The 19193-nt window shown below is 44.5% G+C and overlaps 1 protein-coding gene and 1 long non-coding RNA gene across 4 annotated transcripts in view; one reads left to right on the plus strand and one right to left on the minus strand.

Moving 5' to 3' along the window:
- Window positions 1-19193, minus strand: part of SLC1A3 (solute carrier family 1 member 3) — a 76631-nt gene that overhangs the window by 18014 nt on the left and 39424 nt on the right. The window lies entirely within an intron of this gene.
- Window positions 1332-4624, plus strand: LOC117801597. Its single transcript, XR_004624328.1, has 3 exons — window positions 1332-1534; window positions 3666-3811; window positions 4337-4624. It is a non-coding gene; the product is annotated as an uncharacterized LOC117801597 (long non-coding RNA).

Genomic DNA, 19193 nt, shown 5'->3' on the forward strand with positions numbered 1-19193 from the left:
CATATTTAGAAGTAAGGTAAAGTATTGAAAAAAATAGTATCCATGACTGGGCTGAGTTTGCCCCAAAATGTGATATAATGGTAATTCCCATGAGAACTGAAGCCAGGGCTTTCAATTTATAATTTCATTTGTATTGAATCATATCATTTATAATTTTCATAATAAGCACTTACTTATACCTGATACGTTCTTACTTTTAACAACAACCCATAATGCAGATTAAAAAACACTTAAGTGACTGTCTAAGGTCTTAGTCAACACCAAGTAAAATGGAGTGGGAACTTAACTTTGCTCTTACGTCACTGATTTTCATATACTTTCTGCTCCTGAGGAGACCAGCTGCAGCTCCCACAAACAAGGACACCAATTTGGCTTTAATGCATGAGCTTAGCTTCTCTTACCCTTGCCCTGGGTTTCCATTTACTGGGATGGAGCCACTTCAATACTTTGCCAACCTTAAAAATGGGCTAATCTGTTTTCAGTCCAATGTCCCCTCCCCCCATTTTCATCCTCAGGTCTGAATCACATCTCAAATATCTTGGCTTCCCATGCTTACAATAATTTCTCTCAGAAGGGGCCCACTCTCTCTCCCATTATTGCCTGAGCTTGTCACCACTGAAGCCTGAAATTCCTCAGCGGCGAGTGGTGTGGGCACAATAGGCCGGATATCTCTGCTAGGGGGTACCAGGCAGCAGTATTTTCTTCCTCCGAGATGCTTTCTTTCCCTCTCGCCTTCTATTCTGTGGTGCTGTTCCGTTCTCACGCCAACTCTTCTCTGACGCTCCTGCCCACTTCTCCCGACCTATAGCTATTCAGAGAGAGCGCTAAGCGGTCACGGTGGAGCACTGGAAACCAAAGTGGCAAACAAAGGAGGAGGCTTAAATCTCCCTCCCTCCTGCTGCAGGGCTAGGGATGAGGGGAGTTATCCCAGAGTCCACAGCTATAAGGCTATCAATGGGAAGAAATGAAGATTCTTATTTATAGGATTTTTTTTTAATTTAAAAAATGAAAACCAATATGAGAGTGTTTTCTCCATACTTTTAAATTCTGAAATAGCTGAAGACAACCACCAAGCCATGTTTTCAGCAGTGAGCCCAGAAGGAGAAGTGACAGTCAAACGAGAGGCTCACCAACCTCTACATATTGACCCTTTTCGTTTGCTAGAGAATAAAGCAACAGCTGCTGTGATTTCAGCCAAGGAAGGAGGGGTGTGTGGGGTGGGGCAGAAGAGCTTCATGAACCAATTCTCCAAGTAGGTCCTTTCCCGAGAGGGGGCCCTGGTGTCCCACACGGGCTGCTTGCCTATCTCTGCCCCTGGTCCTCCACCCCTCTTCACCACCTGTGAACTCTGACCACTCCCCTTTTCTCTGACACAGGCTCATAAAACTAAAGGTACCACCATGAACAAGGTGTCGTGAGCACAAGAGCAGGATGGATGTGGACAATCTGCCAGACACGGGGCCTGAAAGACAATGGTCCTGATACTGGTGGAACCAGGAAAATGGAGGACAAGCTCCGGAAGACAAAACCTAATGTGAGCGGTGTCTCTCTTCCTCTCTCTTACTCAAACCCAGTGACCATCTCTGATCCCCAGCCTCATGAAATCCGAGACAAAGCTCTACACTAGAGACTACACACAAATGTTAGAGGGTCTGGGGGCAAGGTAAAGTACTAATCACTTTGTAGAACAGGGAACTTTGGTAGGAAGTGCCCTAAATGTTTGGGAAGGGAAAATTTTAATTGAGTCTTGTCACTTCAAAACACGTGGAAGAAAAGGAAGAAAAGAGCACCGGGGCAAGGCAGACAGGAGGTCACTTGAGTGTGTAGGAACTGACGGGAGTGTGTTACAACTATGCGTTTGTCTAAACATATATTTGAGAAACACATTCCAGAGCAAGTAGTAAAGATAATGATCTCAGCTGGTCTCCTTTTCTTCATTTGACCTGGGTTTAGCCAAACCAGACCCATTCAAGACATCTTGACATCTTTATCACGAAAACAATCTGCCATCAGAACCGAGACCCTCTTGAAACCCAAGAAATACTATATTGCACAACTGCTACAAGTACCGTGACTGGTCTTCCAATTATGATGACGTGTTTGTTATGTTTATATGTTTTCTATACTTTGAGTTAACTTTTGTGCTAGTTCCCTAACTCACTCACAAAATCCCACCCCCAACCAATGGCACATGTTCATCTAATTTCATCACAACTGGAGGTTGTAGATGTCATTGATATCATTTTAAAGGTGAAGATACACAAGATAGAGAAGTAAAGTAACTTATCCAATGTTGCACAGCTAGCAAACGGCAGTGGCAGAATTCCAAACCGCACTGCCAAGGGATCACCCTTTCCCCTATACCTCTCTTTTAATGGATGGGCTGGAGGAAAATTCCATGTCGGTACGTAACTGGAAAACTCTAGCACATTACTCAGCATTCCCTACCTTCAGCAGAAATGTGTTACACTGGTCACCAGAAGGACTAGCTAGAGTACTAATCAGTTAGTACAGGTTTCTCATCATTTCCAGAGAAACAGCCAAGAACATGTTCTAATGGAGCGTGGAGGATCATGGATACTTGCTGGCTGTGGATACATGAATCTCATTTTCCTTTCTAAAAAGCAACCCATCAAGAACCAGTCATCAAGAAAGCAATCCATTGGGGCGCCTGGGTGGCACAGCGGTTAAACGTCTGCCTTCGGCTCAGGGCGTGATCCCGGCGTTGCGGGATCGAGCCCCGNGTTACACTGGTCACCAGAAGGACTAGCTAGAGTACTAATCAGTTAGTACAGGTTTCTCATCATTTCCAGAGAAACAGCCAAGAACATGTTCTAATGGAGCGTGGAGGATCATGGATACTTGCTGGCTGTGGATACATGAATCTCATTTTCCTTTCTAAAAAGCAACCCATCAAGAACCAGTCATCAAGAAAGCAATCCATTGATCATTTCCTGCAAATCTATTACATGTTCACTGTTGAGTTAAGCATCTAAAAGGGAGTAAACAGACATTTTTTAGAGCGTAAAAGATTAAGACTTTGCTTCAGAAACCTGGGTAGTGTAGGCAGCAGTCACTTTGAAGAGAGGAAGGAAGAGAAGAGAGTTTCTTAATGCAAATAGGTAAATATGCATTCACTTCTTTATCTATAAAGAGAGTCTTCGGGTAGTCAGTTTGGCATTAACAAATATGCACCACATTCGTGGGCTTTTGCACGGATGGAGCAGGGAGGGAGCGTCTCATAAATATGTACGTGGAACTCTGTAAGTCTGTATTGTAAGTCAGGTCTCTTTTGGTGTAATATTTCGTATGACTTCTTGGATAAATGAAATATGTATTCAGCCGAGTTTAGAAGGATAACATATAAATAACGTCAAGTTTTCAACGCTCTATTATTTGCATGGATTTTATTCTCCCATCTGCTAAAACTCCATGCCTTATCCATTCATGTGTCTTTACTTTACTTTCCCCAATAATTCCTGTCTCTGGTTTTGAAAATTGAAATTTAAGGAAGAAGCGTTCTGTGATGAATTGTCTTTCTACTCATTCTCATGGTGTTTCATTGTTCTTCCAGGGACTGGACCAGGCCCAGAAAGAACAGAAAAGGGGGGATGGCAACTGCTGACTCAAGAATATTGTCTGTTTCGGTTTTTGTTTTATTTTAGAGGCACTCCTCCTCCACAATGGGCTCAAATACTCATGTAATGAAAGCCGCCTGTTCTCCATCTTCCTAGAGTTTCAAGATGGGCGAACTTACAACAAGGAAATCGAGGATGGGCTCCAGCCTGCACCATATTCATTTGACTATAAGGTGATCATTTTTTTTTAAGTAAAGTTAAATTCAAAAAATACAATGTACTTCCTGTTTACAGATTGAAAAATGAGCTCTTGTGTCCTAAAGCAACTGCCCACTGCTGGAGCAAGGGCACACTGGAACCCTCAAAAAGGAGAGCGAGCAAGAGGGTCAAAAAGCTTAGAGAGGGAGGGAGGGAGAGAGGGGCAGGGGTGGAGGGGTGGAGGGAGCGAGCATAAAATAAATCATTTTAAATCGTTCTAAAACTATATTACGCTTTTCTTCACTAAAATATTTTCTTCTTGTCCCTTTATAGACTAGATTGTAAAAAAAAGTGAAGGTCTATGATTCTATGGGTTCTGTTAGGTTGGAAACTGGTTGCTAATGATTGTATCACAATTTTGAATCACAATTAGAAGCAGGATATAGACTCAGAACTCAATCTAAAAGACAATAGTTCAGACTAAAGGCCAACCTCAGGCATTTTTGGAAGCATATTCTTTTTTCTCCTTTCCTTTTTTTTTTTTTTTTTTTAAATTATAGCTCAGCGATTAAGAGTTTAGGCTCTGAGGTAAGAATGCCTGGATTCCACTTCTGGCTCTGGTACCATATGACCTCTGTAAGCCTCTGTTTCCTCATCTGTAGTATGGGCATAATGACGGCTCCTTCATTGGCGGTTCACTGGATTAATGGGACTTCCATCGAGAAAGCACTTCGCATTGGGGCACCTGGGTGCCTCAGCCGTTAAGCATCTGCCTTCGGCTCAGGTCATGATCCCAGGGTCCTGGGATTGAGACCCGCACTGGGCTCCCTGCTCGGCAGGAAGCCTGCTTCTCCCTCTCACACTCCCCTTGCTTATGTTCCCTCTCTCGCTGTCTCTGTCAGATAAATAAATAAAATCTTAAAAAAAAAAAAAAAGAAAAAGCACTTTGCATAGTGCTTGGCATATAGTAAGGACTCAACAAATGGTAGCTGTTATTAAGTAAGCAGAAAAGTAATAAACAAGCTATTCACTAAGTATTATTTGCCTTCTCTAAGCCTCCACTTCATCTAGACAAGCAGCTAGTAATATTTATACTGCAAGCTTAGGGAAAACTTACACAAAGAATCTAGATAAAGTAGGTTCTTGATAAATGCCAGTTGACCATCACTGTATGTGTCTCCCTCTACTGGACTTTTAGTTCCAAGAGAGCAGAACCACATGTTTTAGTCATTAATGTAGCCTCAGTGGCTAGAAGGGTGCCTGCGCAGAAAGGCCCCCAATAAATATTGGTTCAACGGTCATTCTTATCACTATTGTCGTTGTTATCCTGGGGAGAGGCCACACACGCTTTTTTTTTTTTTTAAACATTTAGGTGAGTTTACTGTGAATTACAAGTACTAAAGTTGCTTTTGTTGAAAATACTCTGAAATTCGGATTCACCAATTTTAGTTGCTTTTCCCCCAGTTACACCAAAATAGTGAGGTTCATTCTATCTTGAAGAATGAGAGACAGCTCTGGTGGGTAAGAGTGACTCGGCATCACCTGGAGCTTCATTTCCACAGCTGGGACGGGGGCGGTGTGGGGGGCGGGAGGTCCCTCACAGCAAGGTGCTCCGGGGATGGTCAGGAAGGCAGAGGGTTGGCCCGCCTCCACTACTCACCACCGGAAGCACCCTCCCTCTTTCTCTTCCTTCTCTCTCTCCCACTCCTGTGTTATCTTCCCTCTTCCACCACCATGATGCCCTCCCGCAGATGAGCCTACGTAAGCGCTGAGTCCTTTTCCCATTGATGAAAGAGAGCAGAACAGAAAATATTGAAGGGTAGCCCCTATGGTAAAGGTAAGTATTATTTTGTGTAACTTTTTTCAGCTGTGTGTATGTACTGTGTGTGATGGGTAACAATGTAAAATATATTTGTGGGTTTTTTTTCTTTTTTTCTTTTTTTGGAGGGGGCACCCAGATATGAATACATTTGTAGGTTCTAGTAAAAAAAAAAAAAAGTAGTTTGCAAACACTGGTAGATACCCACATTCAGTTAAAGTAGAGGCTTTAAAAAGGAACCATAAGCTATGGTCTCTCCTTCCTGTCATCCTTGCTTACTATGACTTTGGGCTGCCCACAGCACCCAAGAATTTATTTCACCTAGCTAGTGGAGACCAAGGAAGTAAGGATGCTGATGTCTAGTAACTGGTCAGTTGAGTTGAACAGAAATTCTGTGGACGTTGTAACAAGGGGGAAAGTTTGCAAATAGATTCGCTTCATGCAATTTTGAGCAAAGAGGCGTTTACTTTAATCAGTGATTCTCAGTGAAGAAGAGTTAAACCGTCTCCATATGAAGCAGCTAAGAACAATTTCACGGAATTCACAGTCAATTAAATCACAAGTACCTTCACAGGGGTTTTCACCCTGGCCAAAATTTCCTTCCCATATAGCTGTTTATAATGTCACAAAACTTGATATTTCATTCACCTATAATATCACTTAGTTTTATGTGGTTATATTGCAAAAGGGTGACAAGGAAGCTTCTCTATGAATTTATTGCTTGTGATAGCATATAATTTGCCGGGCAAATTGATTTTTTAATTTGACCCTTAAAACTGTCAACAAAAGTCTTTCTTCGAGTTCCACTGTTCACTAGTAAAATGAAGTGTGGAAAGGCAAAAGGGAAACATTGTATTTTGAAAGATTGTTAAATAGAAAAATCCCAGAGGAGCAGACAACATAATTAGTGGCATAAAAATTCACATAAATCACCCTTTATCCTCAGCAGGCAATCACTTTTCTCTGGCTATTGTCCTCTGAAAATGAACTTTCACCCGGGAAGCAGTGAGGGGAAACTGAGGCCCAACTTTAACTGCTGCTACCTCCAATATCAAAGAGCATCCCGTGGCCTCCTTGACCTTTGGGGTGGAGAATGCTTCTCCTGAGTTACCAGCCGGCAAGGTCCTCTGAGTGGTCAAGTTTGCTTTTTCTCTATGCTAGTCTTAACCATGCAACAGACACTCATTACAGCCTCGCTCAGCCCTGCAGTCATTCCAGTGCCGCGATCTGCCAGGGAACCCACCGTGAGGACTTCCTGTCTGTCTCTGCAAGGTCTCAAGAAAACCTCTGAAGAGCCAGCTCTGAGATTCACTTCTCACAGGCACACAGCTGCCAGCGCAAGACCCACCGAGAGGTGATTTAAATACACATTTACCCTTCGCATTAGCCCATCCTTCGCTCACGGCATTGGAATGTGCTGCACCATATGCTTTTCTGAAGAGGAACCAGGGAGTAATTCATCTTCTTTATGTGTGCTAAGCAGAGCAAGAGGGAGAGGCGAGTGGGACCCATGATGAGCTGGGGAGTAGTGATTAGTAACAGCTGACAGCCTCAGACCAAGACCCTTTCTTTGGTTACCTCATTGTAACAGCCGAGCACAAAGGAATGACTGTCCTCTCGCCAAGATTTAGAAACCCAGGACCACAGAAAATAGCGGCTCAAAGAAAAAGCGTGGGTTGGGCCATGGAGACCAGGGGCTGATCAGACCAGCTCTCGGTTATACCTGTGAAGCTTGGCTTTGAAAATAGACCTCCATCGTGTGCAAAGATGTGCCAACACGCAGTCAGCCATCGCCCAGCCCCCGCCAGGACCACCGATGTGACTGGGGAAGAAAGTAGGCAACTTCACTCACAGGAGAACGAGTGTGTGGAGAGCAGCAAACTGCTTCAGTTTAATGAGAGGAAGTTCTTTGAGGGCCAGAGCTCCAGCCCCCTCTGCCCTTTTCCCCAAAGAATCACGATTTACAACCAACCACTCAATGAGTAGTTTGCAGTTCCCAAAGCAGCTCTCTTTACTTTGGTTTGAATTACTTGCTGTGGAAAAGACCTCTACGTTCTGGGTCCCACGCGACTTTCTTAGGAAGATGATGGTCAAGACAGCACGTTTCCCAGCTGGCAGAATGCTGCGAGGGACTGAATTCCACAACTGGGCCAGACTTGTCCAAAGTTAATCCAAAGGCATTTCAAGCTGACTGCAGAGCATGTCAGACTCAAGGGGTTCCCTTTCTTCCCATGGAAGGCCTGTCCCTCACAGGAGAAAAGGAATTGAAAGCCTCACAGAAACTGAAAGCAACACATAGACATTAAAAACCAATTCGACCTGACCCCGATTCCCAGAACAGTTGAGACAGGACTGTGTCTCCACGTCCTGAAATGGGGCTGGGAAGCAGCAGAGATTCCTGGGGCCAAAGGAGCCATACCCACGGTTGCAACCCAACATCCACCCCACTCCTTGCCATCAAAAGATTCTGGAACCATAAGCCAATCTGAGAACTTGGAAATGGACTGAGGTTATGTTTGTGGTTTGAAACTGAAATTAACATATTTTAAAAAGATGTGTTTCTTTGATTAAAAAAGGAATGGTTGAGAATAAAATGCATTCCCTTCAGCTATTCTCTAAATTAACTCCAGGACATAGGATCTTATATACAAGAACAATTCTTAAAAACTTTTATTCCACATCCTGGCCAGTTAAGAGTGCGCGCCGAGGAGTCTCTGGAGACAGAGCTGGGGTTGAGACAATGACAGAAGGAGAGAAAAGAGGGAGAGACAGGGAAGGCAGACTACCTAGCAGAGAAGCATGGAATGGAGAAAAAGTTCAGTGGGTGCTTTTATCTCAGTCAGCATATTTTTTGGCCTCTGGCCAACACACCCCTTTTCAGTTCTGATTAATTTTCTCAGCATTTAAAACTTCATCAGTTGTTCTTATCTAATCTATAAAGGAATAGTCGCACCCAGGGAGGGGGAGATTATGCTCCCAGCTACCTGACCCGAACAATAAAGCATTATCACTTCACTGAGCGAGAAAGACTGTCGCAAACTCTGGACTTGGTTGGCTTCCCTTACCTCTGCCTGAAGTGTAGTAAGAGAACATTCTCTCCTGGAAACAGGAAAAGCTGCATTTTTGCCCCCTGGGCCAAGGGCGACATGGAACTGAGTTAATCCTGATACAGCCCACCAGGACCGGCACCAGACTGCCGCAGTTCTCCCTTCCCCCGAAGGGACCTGGTTCGGCCTCTTCTTCCTCAGTCTTCTAACACCTACGGATGTAGTTTCTACGTGCTTCTCAGTTTCATACTTTGATGCTTTTTTCAAGGGGTATTTAGCAATTCCCATAAGTGCTCCAAAGAGAACTATGGGCAGCCCCTTCTATCCAATTCCACTTATCCTGAGTAGTCTCCAGGGATCCAGGAAAGTGGCAGAGACAGGAAGCGGAAATGGTGTTTGGTTGAATGAGACTGATGTTGCGTGGACTGGATTGTAAAAGTTATTCTTTAACTTGGAAAATGGGGATAGGGTAGGTAACGATGCAGTCGCCAGTGCTTGGAAAAAACACAACTACTGGATGGGTCTTGAGTAAAATCTGGTAACATTAGATGGCAAAAAAACCAAAACAAAACAAACCCGAAACACAAAAAAGGGGGTGGGAGTGAACTGTGGACGTTGTTGTTAAAAAGATATGAGACAGGGGCGCCTGGGTGGCACAGAGGTTAAGCGTCTGCCTTCGGCTCAGGGCGTGACCCCAGCGTTATGGGATTGAGCCCCACATCAGGTTCCTCCGCTATGAGCCTGCTTCTTCCTCTCCCACTCCCCCTGCTTGTGTTCCCTCTCTCGCTGGCTGTCTCTATCTCTGTCGAATAAATAAATAAAATCTTTTTTAAAAAAAGATATGAGACAAAGCTTTATAAATAAGGTAAATGAAAAGAGGATGCAAAACTGAATTCAAAGGAATGATTTCTTTTTAAAAGATTTATTTATTTATTTTACAGAGAGAAAGAGAGAGCGCAAGCAGGGGGAGTGGGAGAGGGAGAAGCAGACTCCCCGCTGAGCAGGGAGCCCGATGTGGGGCTCAATCCCAGGACTCAGGGATCACCACCTGAGCTGAAGGCAGATGCTTAACTGACTGAGCCACCTAGGCGCCCTTCAAATGAATGATTTCAAATGAATAATTCAAACAGGCACCACAGCCCCATCACAAACCATGGAAAGAGGCAGCAGGGTAGTGAAGTTATATTAAGGGTAACTTGTTTCTTTTAAAAGTGGCCTCTACAATTAAAATTGTTTCACTTATTCATGCATTCATTCAACTTTTATGAAGGAACTTCTCCACGCTCCGGCCAAAGACATGATTGATAGGGCCCTCACATATTTAGTATAGTAAGTAAGATTTCAAAATATATTTTTATATTTTTGTGAAACAGCCCTGAGCAAATAAAATGCATAAAATTATCCAGCAGAGTGATTTGGAATGGAATTGGGAGGAAAACGGGGAAATGTGTTGGTCCGTATAGGAAGGACATAGTTGTAATAAACTCTAGAGTGTGCTTTGTTTGAATCCTGGCTCCCTCACTTATTAGCTTGGGACAGGTCAAGATACGTAACCTCTCAGTGTCTCGGTAAATGAGGGATAATAATGGTTTACTTCATAGGGTCGTTCTGAGGATTAAATGAGTTCAACGTGTGATGCCTTAGTATAATAACTGGTACATATAAGTTAGCCACGATGATGATGATGTGTTTGTTTTGTTTTATAAACATATTTTTAACTCTGAAGGGGTCCTTGGAACACAACTATAAAATGTGAAAACTCAGTCCATAAACTCCACCCTGCTAGGCACACGCTAAGGTTTTATCTCATGAAATCCTCCCAGACAACCTACAAGGTTGGGATAACAATGGTCACAGATTAGGGAACAGGGAGGTTAAGTCACTTGCCCAGGATCACACAGGTAGTAAGTGGCATTGCTGGCATAGGAACTCAGGTCTTCCTGACCCCAGAGCTCCTGTTTAATCCCTTCATCGACAGCCCTGGCCAGGGATTCTTTGTAAAATAAAGTCTCCTTTGCACTGGACTTACATCAATTGTTGACTTGCATTTGATTCACCTAATGGGGACTTCTGACAAAATCTGTCGAATTCGGATTTGAAAGGATGCTATACATTCCAGCTAAAAACAATGGTGCCCATGTTGAAAAGTAAAGCACTGATAGTAAGTGGCTACTGTCAAAGCACTGAGCAGCCTGCATTAGAATTAGTCTGACATCTTACTGAACTGGGGAGTTCTAACATGCAGACTTTATTCAGAAGTTGATACAGTACTGGAGATCTTAAATCAAAGAAAGAAAGAAAGAACACTCAACCACGGATAATTCCACACTACAAAAGCCTTGGGTAATTCCTAGAACTCCCATGTCTCTTGGTAAAGCTGCAGCATTCCCCCTACACCGCCCCCCATTTCCTTTAAAGTATCTGTTATTAAACTCTCTCTGAGCCTAACCACAATGGCGCTCACCATCTCCTTGGCCAGCTCTTCATTGTTGGGTAGCTTTGAATTTTACAACAGAAAGAAGCTCAGAAAGAAGCAAAATCTGATTCCTTATAACCCTTTTCTCCTGAGATAAAATTTTCCTTCTGGAAGAATATCAAGTGAGTCTGGTTCACATTTACCAGAGGGACCTTGGTCTTTTCTCCAGACTAAAGACTCAACATTTCTCCAACTGATCCTCGTGTATCATGACTTCCAGATGTTCACCAACCTGTAATCGCTCCCACTGCCTACCAGTCAGTGCCCTCATGCTCCAGTCCAAACCTTCTTTGCCCAGCTTTATTGCCTGCTAAGACCTACCCCATTTTTCCAGCAACTTAGTATACTCAGTATTCCCTATCTGAGCCTTGAGTTTTCCTGTCTCTACATCTTTGCTTTTAAGGCTTCCTCTGCCCTCGTCCTCATTTCCTGTGGAAATCCTACCCTTGGTCCAGCCCCTGAATTCCCACAGCCCGTTCTTTGTGCTTCTTGGCTTCCTAGTCGGCTTTGTTTCACAGTCATGTGCGTACCTGTCCGGCTCTCCATTTACTTTTTCAACTCCTTGAGGCTATAGACTGGCAACGTCTCTTCATATCTTTATTTCCCACATCGGTTAGCATGTTGCCTGCCCAAAACAGGAGCCCAATACACGTGTCTTGGATTGGATTCGACACCCTCTTAGTAGCTACTTTGCTTTGTCAAAGTCACTCTTGAGTGTGCTCAGAATTAACAAATCACTCCCGATGTAGTGTGACCAGTGCAGAGTACGATGAACTATTATAACTGACTAGACTCATTCTTTTTCAGTCACCACATCCTATTGCTGGTTCACATTAAGCTTTTAGTCACATGAACTTGTGCCAAGCTCAGTCTTTCCCCATCCTGTAATTGCGCAAGTGCCTTTTGAATCTAAAAGCAGAAATATACATTTATCCCCCGCTCAACTTCATTTTTGTTGGTTTCCATCCAGCACTGCAGCCAATTGAAGTCATTTTGAATCACGATCTTAGGCATATGTGGTACAGCCATTCTTTTGGGGCTTATGTCATCTGAAAACCCAATGTAGGTGCCTCCTAAGTCTTTAAGTTTATGATAAAAATATGAACAGGACAGAGCTTTTAAAAAGTTCAACAGCGTACTTCACTAGGTGTCTTTCCAGCTTGATACAGGGCCTTAAACACTCCTCAGGTGTAAACGTTCAGCCAGTTTAAAATCCACTTCGCTATTTTATTAGGTCCTATTTTATTGTCAAAAGTATCACAGAAGACTCAAAACTTTTGAGAATGACCCAAACAAATAGTAACGGGAATCCCACAGCTAAAGGGAGTATTTTCATAATATAAAGAGTCCTTGTAGTGCCTGGGACAAGCTGTTTTGTGGGAATACAGTAGGCCCCACTTTGTAACTTTAGGAAACAATTCTCTTTTCCTAAAAGCATCTGTGGCATCAATCTAGAAAGGTACATACTGATAAGTATCTTTTTCTACTAAATGGGAATGTAGTATCATTTGAGTAAAGATAGAAACATATCAAGAATTAATACAAACATAAGTTATTCATAGGACAAAGAAATAACAATTATTTTAAGCTTCAGGAAAGTTTACTGGCTAGTTCAATGAAAACAATTCTGGATGTGCTCTCCTGATCATAGAAAAGTTCCGTATTTGATTATACGCCTTTAATTCATCTTTGCTTTTACTCCTTCCATGGTAACACATCAGCTTGTGATTTTCCAGGTTATAGTCCTTCAGTTATAAACATACACAATGGCCCATATTTACTGTTATATGCCCAGTGGCTCTCGCAGTAGCGACTCGACAGATACTCGTTGAGTGCATGATGACCGACCTAGTCTGCAAATTCAGCAGGTGAGACTAAGCAAATGTAGACAACCCACAAATCAATGAGTTATTGACATTAACATCTACTCCAACACAAGCTCACTGCTGCAACCAGAGCCGGGATGCAGATGTACGAACAGGAGCTCCTGCTCCCAAGGAGATCTCTTGTTGAGAAGACAAGTCATAGTCTCACCAAATAATCAAATGTTCAACCACAGATGACGAAAAGTTAAGGGCACAAGAATGGGAAAACTGTGGAAAATATTTAGTTCATGTGGAGAGAAGACTCTACCATACGCAGTAAAATTAAGACAAAAGATGCGCTTTAGCGTTATAAACTGATCCAGCACAATCTAGAAGCCGCAGTACATTAGAGGCTGCATGGCACTACAGAGGGGGGCCCTGAGTGACAAATGGATCTGAGTTTGAACACAGTTTCAGCTCCTTGCCAGCAGGGAAACCCTGGGGACGTTTCCTCGGCTGGAAAATGGAGACAGGAACATTACGATTTTGCAGAAGGGGTAACACGTATGTGTGTTCAACGCCTGGCATGTCTTTTATACTCAATAACTGCTAGCCAGCCTTATGGCAGGTGAAATACAAATGTCACTGTCCAATCAAAGAATAAATCTATCTGCAATCCAGATTATCATTTTATCACTTCAAGGTGAGAGTAAGCACGATCTGAATAATGATGCCAATGACCTCACACATTTTTCAGCTTCAGATGTAAACCACACATTATGGAGCTAATTACTGAGGAGTTACCATGTGCCAGGCTCTGTCCCAGGCTGAGTAAACCATGGAGCATTGGTTCTAATTTGCACAGCTTAATGCTATGGAAGTTTGATTGCAGAGAACACAATCCCACAGGGAATCTGCGAACCACCTTGGGAACCAAGTCTATTATCAAAAAGCCAAAATTAAATGCCTGAAACTGGGGCTAAGTCATGGCTGAGGACCTCCGGGTTTGGAGAGTGAGGCCAAGAAACCAAGATTTGTCCATGTGATGGACAAAATGATACCACTGGTTAGTGGTGAGGCAAAAGCGGAATGAAAGCTTCACCAGGCCTTTGCCTAACGCAACACAGTTTAAAGCTTTGCGATAGCACACCAGCTTGAGATGAAGTTTATTAACAAGTCACATTTTCCCAGTCTGGGAAGGTTGGGAACTTCTTGGCAAGTGGGTTTTTTATTCTAACGTAGATAATACAGTGATTTCAGTTGCTTACTCAGGCTCACCCACAAGCAGTTCTCTCATTCACAAATGCGAAGAAGCACCAGTGGGCATGTTACAGGAAGCAGCAAGTCAGCTGAAAGGAGGTGAGATTACATGCGCCAGGAGCTCTGAAACTGGCTACCACTCAGTGACAAGGGCGAGCTGGTGTTGATGAGGATGCCTCACATGGCCTGGGCCGACCCTGAGGAAATGATTTTCTCTGGGCAGACCCTGCACGCACAAGCAAGGAAGCGCCTTGAACCTGGCACTCACCACCAAGGAAGCCAAACGGGACTTTCAAGTTGATGTTCATAGTATCGAAGCAGAATCTGAGAGACAGTATTCACCAACATTAGCCGAGTGCCTACAATTCACGTGAAGCATGCTCACAGCCCCCATCTCAACTGAGCTCCCCTCGGGGTCCCCCGTGTGGCATGGACAGCCAATGTATCGATTACTATCACCACCACTCTTTCCACTCCATAAATGAGCCCTGAATGCCGAAGTGGCTTCCCCGTCACGGCTCGTCAGTACCAGCGACGCGTTTAGAAACTAGTCCGGTAGCTCTGAAGCTTGTGTTCTTAAGAACCAAACAGGGATCAGCACACATACACAGAGCCCGAGTGAGCCTCCTCGTCTGGAGCAGAGGCTCTGCACTCCTCAGCGGGCTCCTGGCCAACTTCTCAGTGTAAACACTGCGTCTTTGCGGAGGAGGAGATCCAGGCTCTCGGCTTCCTTCCTCGGCACCGAGCACGGCCCACGGAGGCAGCTCGGTCCTGAACGGATTATCCGCCTCGACCAGGCAAGAGCTGCTGTGCGCGACGCAGAGCACAGACGCCAGCAGGACAAGGAAGGGGACCAAGCGGGAAACAGACGGCAGGTGCTGTCGGGACTACTTCGCGTGCACGCAGCGAGAGCGCAGCGCTATACCAAGGCCTGACGACGGGAACAAAGGTCAGCGCGCACTGTGCGCCCCCCAAAGGTGCCTGCCTCCCAAATACCTGCGGAGTAACTCTCCCATGAGTGGACAGGTAAACTATTTCAGGTAGGGAGACAAACTCTGCACCGCCCACGGGGGATCAGGGCCCGAAGACGCAGACACACCCCTTGATCCACCACTGAGTGTTCTGAAGCGTGAAGACACATCCACGGACTCCTCCGACCCACTGTGGATTTTCTGTATGCACTGACGATTATTTGTATGCTCCCTAGTGGCCCCTGCAGGGGCATCCGAACCCCCTCAGAGGTGGAGGCTGACCTTAAAGCAGACTGATAATAAAATATGAACTATTTTCCTTTCTCTTGGCTCACTTGAGATAAATTTATTGAGCCCTTATTGTATGCCAGGCTCAGAACTACAGATGGAAATACAACCTCGTGCTTGCTCTCATAGCTCACAGGGCAGGCAGGGCAGTGGGTGCGGGGGAGCCTCATACGGGGGAGGGGGGTGCTGAAAGAAGGGATGGGTGTGTGGCAGGAGAAGAGAGGGGCCCTGGAGAAGGGGATTTGGGGAGCGGTAATAACCTACCCGCCGGAGTTCTGGCAACACTTAACTTTGCTGTCAGGGAGAACTTGAAAAGCACACTTAGAGAGAAGGAGCAATTTTAGTGCCAAATCATATCTGCCCGTGCACGTTTACCAGATTGGACTTTGAGAGCCAAGTTTTTAGTAGTGATGTTGTCAGAACCAATAAACGGGTTAGGAGAACTGCTGAGGGGTAAACGTGGAGTCAGAGGTTAGGTATTTATGTGAACACTGGAACACATCGGAGGCATACAGGCTGTTGAAAGTCTAACTATGAGACATGAAATAACCCGAATTTTGAAAACTAGGACCCCTCAGAATGCTCCCACCACCTAGCATCTGTTCAAATCTATTAGGAACCATTTCCTCAGGGAGGGAACGTGAAAGAATTGCAAGCAGCTGCCAAGAAGTGTGCTTGCAGGGGATGCCTAAATTTATGTGTGACCTTATTCATTAAGTAATACCACTGACCACGGACAGGCCGCAAAACAGACGACGCATTTGTCACGAAGCATATGTGAGGTCAATGCTTCCAAGAGGTCATAGAACAATTGAAGAAGTTCCTCTTGGAAAACACACTAGAAAGCAAACTAGCACACCGGCCTGACTCGTCACACTTGGTTTATGAAGCGGAACCTGATCTCTGCAGTGGAGGCACTGCAATTCTCAGGACCCTCGCCCTATTCATTGCAAAGCCTGTAATTTACAGAAGCTGTGTCAGTTTCTCTAATTCAGCCCTCAGCCCGTTTAAGCGTTTTGTTGGCGGGTTCCTAAGACTTGTTTTCGGTGACATTTTCTTCCACCGTGCGTTTACTCAGAGTCGCTGTGGGAGGAGAATAATCAAGCCATGTGACACAGCAGTGTTAGTAACACGTAGCTATATTGGGTTACTTTCTTATTACTGAACATTTTAGGCCCAGTTTTGCTCCCTGGGTGACTCTGGGAATTCTCCAGAGGCGTGCAGGAGACGTGAATCCAGCTCTTTGTGTTTGTAACTGTACACCTGTTATTGATGCAGCAGATGAAAAGAAAACACCAAACACACATTGTTCTATTTTTAAGCCGTTGTACTCAGTTCCAGCGGAGGGAAAGATGCCCTTTCTCCCCTTGAAAGTTACCAAGAGGCAGCTCTCTGTTGTAGCGAAACTTCCCAAATTTCAAGACAGATGATCTTAAGTACCAAGGGAGAGAATATGCAGTGTGTGTGTGTGTGTGTGCGAGCATGTGTGTGCACACCAGCTGGAGCTGGGGGTGCCAAAATACATCTTTCCTCACATCCGGAAATGCCTATCAGGGAAGCGAACTAGCTGGCAACCAGAAACCGCTCATGTACTGCTCACTGTTCTAACCGACACCCACTCTCATGTCCTGGGGCAGAACTGCCTGCCTGTCATGCCTTTAGCAGGCACTCTACTACATGTGAACCGAAAGACTGAATCAGTGAATCCTTCCAGGAATAGCGTGGCGAAGCACTCTGCCTGTTTCAAAAGCAAGCAAGCAAGAAAAAAGCCAACTGCATAAATTGGCAGGAGGTGCAATATTTCTCTGTCAAGAGTCCAAATGTTGGCTTTCCTATTCTGACAACGCTCAAATAAGCCATGTAGTAAGTTTCAGGAACAGCTAGGTCACCTTGGAATTTTGACCTTTCTTCCCGCCTATGTTCAAATCTCCAAAAAATGTTATGCAGTGTATAACCCTGTTTTACATGAAAATGGAGGCGTCCCTGAGACTTTCTAAAATAAGCGAAAACACTCTGGGATCTCAGAAAATGAGTGTTGCCAGCCCCTGGGGTTCCAATACCAAATAAAATGGTTCCTTGCTTTCATCAAACTTACAGCTGGGTGGAGGAAGTGGGGAATGACAATGGGGCCACCTGGTTACACTGCAAGGGTAGGAAGGGTTTCCTGGAGGAAGTGACATCCTAGGTATGACGTGAGGGTAAGGGGGGCGGTGTTCAGGTGAAGAGGCTGGAGAAGAGTCAATGCAGGCACGGGCCGTGAAAAATGAGACAGAAATGGGTAAGTAGGAGCCACACAAGACCCGCTCACAAGTCTGACCTTCATCCCAAGAGCAACGTGAGGGGTAAGGGCAGAGCTGAGTTTTAGTTACACTGTACAGTCTTCATGTAAAAAAGTAGGCAGGGGGACAAAGCAGGGGAATTGTTACAAATTAGGACTGAGACTCTGTTGGACTAGGGTGGGGATGGAGGCCTTGGTCAGAGGTCAGAGTTAAGGACGAAGAATCAACAAGCCTGGGGGTGGGGGAGGAGCGGGAGGAGGAGACTGAGTTTCTGGTTGAGTGTCTGGTTTCTACATTTCATTTGGATAAAAACAATAACAACAACAATCCTTTTTAATAGTTTTCCTGCTCTTTCTTTCTAGATTGAAAACTGCTTAATTACCCCTCTGTATTTATATTTTTTCATCAGGAATATATTTATTTATATGAACTATTTTTATAATAATAACCAGCTCTTTAAAATCTTAGTAACTTGGGATGCTTGGGTGGCTCAGTCAGTTGAGCGTCCGACACTTGATTCCCACTTAGCTCATGATCTCGGGGCTGTGGGATCAAGCCCTGCATTGGGCTCTGTGCTGGGCATGGAACCTGCTTGGGATTCTCTCTCTCCCTCTCCCTTTGCCAGCACCTTCCCCCCACCATGCGCGCGCGCTCTCTCTCTCTCTCTCTCTCTCTCTCACACACACACACACACACACTCCCTTAGTAACTTGGAAAGGACCAGTGGGCCCCTTTAAAGCCAGGAGGAGAGTTTAGAATTATGAAGTCTTTACTGGGCCTTTAAGCTTATTTTGCATACAGTTATAGTTATGCGTATACCTGGTGACTCATTCCCTAGTTCTTGTCTGTTTTGAGAGGAATGAAAGAATCGCATCCTCAAAGGGCAGCCCTGCCTAACTTGATATTCTCCGGCCAGTTGAGTTTTATCAGCTCCTAAAAGCTGTGGTCACTAAGGCCCTTCAAGGCCTCTTTCTGTTACAGACTTCTAGGGCTGGTTATCTGTCTGTGAATCTCTTGGACTGAAACCATGGTCTGAGGGATAGAGGGATAGAAAAAGATGTCACCCAACACTAGAGAGGTTATTATCAGCAAAATTCAGATTGTGGAAAGCTAATTTTACATGACAATCAAATTGCAAAAGAAAAGGATGGGACAGAGAGAGAGAGAGAGAGAGAGAGGGAGAGGGAGAAATCCTATAGATTAAGAGATTTACAAGTACAAAACAAATCCAACCTAAAGATATGGCTTGGTTCAAACCAACAAACTATAAAAAGAGAGGGAGAAAAGAAGTGGGGATATTTGAAAACGAACTGGATGATACTACTAGAGATTACAGTTAATTTTTAAACAAACAATAATGGGCCTTATGGCTATGTTTAGGGAGAAGAATTCTCTTTTTAGACATAAATGACTTCAACAGAAACCAGACTTCCCCTCACACTACAAAAGTCCTGATCCTGTATCAAGGAGAG

Source organism: Ailuropoda melanoleuca, chromosome 3, assembly GCF_002007445.2.
Source record: "Ailuropoda melanoleuca isolate Jingjing chromosome 3, ASM200744v2, whole genome shotgun sequence".
Classification (NCBI taxonomy): domain Eukaryota; kingdom Metazoa; phylum Chordata; class Mammalia; order Carnivora; family Ursidae; genus Ailuropoda; species Ailuropoda melanoleuca.